The sequence below is a fragment of the Arachis hypogaea genome, chromosome 9 (assembly GCF_003086295.3).
Source record: "Arachis hypogaea cultivar Tifrunner chromosome 9, arahy.Tifrunner.gnm2.J5K5, whole genome shotgun sequence".
In the NCBI taxonomy this organism is placed as follows: domain Eukaryota; kingdom Viridiplantae; phylum Streptophyta; class Magnoliopsida; order Fabales; family Fabaceae; genus Arachis; species Arachis hypogaea.
In genome coordinates, this window is record NC_092044.1 from 88,213,283 (window position 1) to 88,219,282 (window position 6,000).

A 6,000-nucleotide genomic window follows, 5' to 3' on the forward strand; every position below is an offset into this window, starting at 1 on the left:
AAGTTGTGCCTGGGAGGAGCAAAACCAGAAAGCATTTGAGAGCCCATATTCCACTTATCAAGAGCCATCACCTCTTAATTATCCAACCTCACCTCCAAATTTTTCATATCAAAATTCTTCACCACTTGAGTTTGCCTCAACACAGAATTCCTTCCAAAATTCATACAATTCAACTCATCATCCACAAAATTCATTCCACCAACCACAAAACTTATTCCACAATTCACAAGATTCATTCCATACCACTCAAAACAACCTCACCACAACACATCCATATCCACAAAACTTCTCTCAACCTTCATCTCTTAAGCTAGTAGCTGAGGACCTCCTTCAAACGTCCAGAGAACTCTTGGAAAGACAAGAACAATATTGGGAGGAACGAGAGAGCCTTTTTGAGAAAATAGATGGGCACTTAGAGAAAATAAGGAAACATTTAGGATTGCCAAGCATTGAGGATGAAGACCAATTTGTGAGTGAGGAAGTGGAAAAACAAGGAAAAGAGGTCCATGTGTCAAGTGAAATTTCAATGAAGAATGAGGTGGCTGAGAATGAAATTGAACTTGAGGTGATAAAAGAACATGAACATTCACAACCATCACAAACTTCCCTTGAATCTGTGATCGAAAAATATGAAGAGGAGATGAAAAAATCTTGGGAAGAACAACAAACCTCTTCCATGATTGAGCTGTTAAAGCAAATGTTGAGTGTAAAAGAAGAAGTGGAAGAGCAAGAATGTGAGGAAGACACTCAAGAGAAATCACACTCAACTGAAACAGAGAAGTGCAAAAAGGAAGGGCTCATAGAACCACAAATTCAAAAGGCTTTTGATGAAAATAAGACTCCAACAATCACACAACCACCAAGACTTGGATTCAAGGAAGTGAAGGTAATTAACAAAAGCACCAAGAAGAGGATTGTGACCAAGCTATCAAGGACAATATTCATGAAGAAAAATGGGTCAACCACAAGCAATCCTCCCCCTGATCCAGCAAGCAAGCTCAATCAAGCCATTAACAAAAGAAAGCTTGCTGAGGAGAGGCCAAGACAGGGGACACTAGCTGAATCTCCTTTCTCCTTAAGGTCATTCCTATTAACAAACTGGAAGAAGAGGAAGAAAGTGAACATCATGTCAACCATAGGTATAATTTCTCTTCTCTGCTTTGTTTTCGTTCTTTGTTTTATTTAAATTCAATAAATTGGCATATGGTTACATTCTAAGTTTGGTGTTGCCTTGCAACAAATTGTTTTCAATCTTTTTGGATGATTGCATCAAATCAAAAATGAGAGTGACACACCAAGATTCTAAGTTTGGTGTGCCATTTATTTTCTATGCAATTTATTCAAGCAACACTACTTGTCTGCATAATCATAATGCCTCTGTAGTTTTAGTTTTCTCTTTTGATTTGACACTTTTGCATTCTACTTGCTTTAGTTATTTTTCTATCTTTAAATGCTTTCATTTAGTTTGCTTATTAACTATTTTTGTTAATACATTACCAAGAGATCCTTATTCATGACAGATTCTTAGCTTGGTGATTGTATTTAACATACAATAGTTTTATTTGCTTAGTTTTAATTCAAATAAATTGACATATGATTGCATTCTAAGTTTGGTGTTGCTATGCAACAAAATTTGTTTCCAATCTTTACTGGATACTTGCATTAATTCCAAGTGAAAGTGTCACACTAAGTTTGGTGTGCCACTTATCTTTTATGCAATGTATTGTGCTCACCTTCTTAAGTTTGCAATCAAAATGTCTTTGTCTCTTGTGCCTTAATTGTTATCTTTAATTTTGCTTACTTGAAACACATGTGCTACTAATATTTCATTGTGTAAGACATTCATGATCTATCTTAGCCCCATAGCCACGGTTCTAATTGTTGCTTGAGGACAAGCAATCATTCTAAGTTTGGTGTGGGAAGGGAAAGAAAAGGAGGAAAAGGACAACAATAGAGAAGATAAATTACAAGGTTGTAAAGTTCTTTTTTTTTCTCTCATTTGTTTCCAGCACTTTAAATTGTATGATTGTCTTATTACCTTCTTTATATGCATGTGTGGTATGAATAAGCATAGCTTGAATTTTGATTTGCAATATGTTACTGTGGCATTATGACTACCAACTTGAGTTTTGTGAGTTCAAAAGCAAAAAAAAGCATCATGATCATAAACAAACAAGGAATTAAAGAAGAATTTAGTATGTGCATACAAGTATTGGAAAGCTAGTATGATTGATTGTTGCTCAAGTACATTAGATTTTATTTAATTGAAGTTTTCATCTAGGACATTTTGTGAAATCTTTTGAAAATCATGAAAACCTTGAAGAAGCAAATGCAATTAAGGCAAGAAAAGAAAAAGGGAAAGAATGAGAAAGCTGAAGGCTTTGAGTACCAATGACAATTTCATTGTTATGTACTTGTGGTGTTTATGTATCAAGTAAAATGCTTGAAAACAAAACACTTAGAAGTCAAGGCTAGACTCAAGTGCAAAAGCACTCCCTCAAAGCTCAAGGCTCTGAGCATCAATGATTAGAGAGTCAAGAAAAGAAATAAATGTGCTTAATGAAGTCCTCTAATTAAATGCTTGTGGTGCTTATGTATCAAGTGGTAATACTTGAAAACAAAGCATTTAGAGTCGTAGTTTTGTTATCAACTCATGGGGCAAAGCACCCAAAAGGAGAAGCTAATAAGAAAATCAAAAGCTTGTTTCAAGGAAGAAATATAAGAAAAAGATTTCATAAATTGAGCTAGATAGAAGCATCAATCAGTTACATTTCTTTTGTGATTGTAGCATGCTTAGAAAACTAGCTTACCATGAACATTGAGTTGCTATTCTTCTTACCTTGGATTGTCAATCTCTATTGCATGATTCTTTTCTTGCTTGAGGACAAGCAAGGTTTAAGTTTGGTGTTGTGATGCATTTGCATATTTGCTATATTAGCTAGTTAGTTTAAGTAGTTTTAGCTTAATTTCATTCACTTTCTTTGGAATAAATAAGCATTTGTGTGAGTTTTCTCTCCATGCATTCATGAACCAAGAACTAGGTGGAATTTGGCCATATTTGTGCAAAGAATTCAAGGAGTTGACAAATGAATTAGCATGAATGAATCTCTTGAAAATTGTTGCATAGAATGGCAAAACTTTGAAGCAAATTCTTTGGTTAATGATAGGTAATGAAGCAAGAAGGTCATGGAGCAAGAATTGGAGCAAGAGGCCTTGAGAATACATCAAGCTTGGCAAGGAGGCAGAGGACTTGCACGTTGCCAACTTGGAGAAAAGGGTGAGTTGTTGAAGGCAACGCCAAGGTAGCCCTGGAGAGCAAATGTTGGCGTTGCCAACTTGGAGAAAGGGTGAGTGTTTGAAGGCAACACCAAGCAACTTGGAAAGCTCATTTGGACGTTGCCAACGCCACCAACAAAGGCGTGTTTGGTGACAACTCCAGCAGCAAGAAGGCTTGGGTAGGAAGGGTGTGAAGCACGTTGCCAACGCCAAATTCTGAAGGCGTGTTCCTTGGCAACGCATCATACAAGCAAGCTAGGCAACCTTGGGAATGAAGAGCACGTTGCTAACTTGGGAATGCATTGGCATGCTCATCAACAACGCAGCAATGCTTGGAGCTAGGAAGCATAAGTTAGCACGTTGGCAACTTGAAAGAACAAAGGAGTGTTTGCCAAAAACGCTGGTGAGCTGGACAGCCTGACCTTACCTCCTTCAATGGAGTATATCTTGAGCTCCAAAACTCCAAATGAGGTGATTCCAACGGCATTTGAAAGTAGACATCAAGAGCTTTCCAACCATATATCATAGTATGGGATTGGCATTCGTTTGAAGCTTCAAAAGCTGGCTTCATTTGGAACCTCAGAAACTAAACACGTTGGCAACTTGGAATCTAAGTTGGCAACGCCCTTGCTAAAATTTGGCTCCCTGGGAGGCATAACCCACGTTGCCAACTTGGGGAAGGTGAAGGCGTGTTTGCTAGCAACGCCTGCGAAGCTCAGCAGCCTTAGAAGATAACCCACGTTGCCAACTTGAGAATGTGAAGGCGTGTTTGTCAAAAACGCCGGCAACCTTGGCAGCCTGACCTTGTCATCTTCAAACAAGAATAACTTGAGTTATAGAGATCCAAATTGAGTGCTTCCAGTTGCGTTGGAAAGCTGACATTCAGAGCTTTCCAACCATATATAATAGTCTATAGTGGAGCATGAAATTGAAGCTCGAATCAGAGTCATCTTTAGGCCCCAAAAACAAGGAAATGAGGTTGAAATTCAAGGAAGCATGAGTAGGCCAAGGTGGGGGAGTCGAACACGTTGCCAAGGGTAAAATAGCCTGGCGTGTTCCTTGGCAACTTGGGCAACAACGCCCAGGCCAAGAAATCTGGGCTAGAGGCGTTGTCATGGGCGTTATTGGTGGAGTGTTTGGCAAAAACGCCCAACCAGGGCAGCCTGACCTTGCCCTCTTCAATGGAACATAACTTGAGCTAGAAAAGTCCAAATGAGGTGATTCCAGTGGCATTGGAAAGTAGACATCAAGAGCTTTCCAATGATATATCATAGTTCATATTTAAGCAAAGGATTGAAGCTCAAAGTTTAGGCAACATTAAGCATGAAAAGTGAAACCAAGAAGAAGAGCCAAGTGTTTGGCAACAACTTGGGCTAGCAACGCCCATCACCAAGCCCCAGCCCAGGAAACCCATGAGCACGTTGCCAACGTGCAATAACATTGGCGTGTTTGCCAATAACGCTCGTTCACTGGGCCAGAATTGATGTAAACAAGCTTTGCTTCCTCTGTTTTCCTTAAAAGGGCATCAACTCCACTCATGAGCTAGCTAACCTCAAGCAAGCAAAACCCATAAATCTTAATCAATCAAGGCCACAAGAATCATCTAGAATAGTTGATTTTCATTTAATTGTAATTTGCTTTTAATTTCATTTCAATTTGTAATTTAGGAAAGCCTATATAAAGGCTATAGTTTCATAGAATTAGGGGTTGGATTGGGGGACGGAGGAGACCAATTTGAAATTCTGTGAATTGGCACACTCCATTGAGAGTGGGTCTTGGACCCCTCCCCTTCATACACTCTTCTTCACTTCCCCTTCTCTTCTTCCTTAGTAGTAGTGTAGTTTAATTTGTAGTTTTCATCTATGAATTTTTGAATTCTCAATTTCAGTTTTGAGTCTTTGAGCATTTCCTTTTTATTCTTCATCTTTCTACACACTTAGTTTAATTTTTGTTTATGGCAATTGTTGTTGAAATTGGAGCTATGATTCACTAAACCCCACTTTCATTAGGGGGAAGAGCTCTGCTTGTTTGAATGCATTGATGAACTCCTCTTTTCCTTCTTAATTCAAGTGGTTAATCCAAAGAGGAAACTCTTGTTCTTCAAAGATTCAACCACCATCGAGAGAGGGGTTAATCTATGAGAATTGTGTGGTGAATTTAAGAAATGAGCCACATAATTCAGTTTAGAGTTCATCCTTTCATGATTTCCTTAATCAATACACCTTGGTTGGTATGTGAGATGTAACTTTCCTTGGTTGAGATTATGGGAGTTGTGTGGCTGGATTAGAATTGAGCTTCATCTCTTCTCATGAACAATTAGATCACGAGAGTGGCAATTGGTTATGTTGAGAGAAATTGAATCACCAAGAGATTGGGATTCAATTACCCACTTGCCATGGATCTATACCCATGATTGAGAAGGACTTGACTAACATCAATTCATGAAAACTTGCATCTCTGATCCCTAATGATCCTCTCTATAATTAATTCTCATTTCTTTTGCTCTTAGTGCTTGAATACCCATTACCCAATTCCCTTTTACACTCTTGCAATTTATTATTCTTGTCATTTACATTCTGTTTCTTTATTTCTTGCTATTTTCTATTTTGCTCTTTAGAATTCAGCATTTTATATTCTTGCAATTTACTTTTGATGTCATTTAAATTTCTTGCAATTTAAGTTTCCGTTATTTACTTTCACTTTATTTCTCTCTTCTAGTTCTTT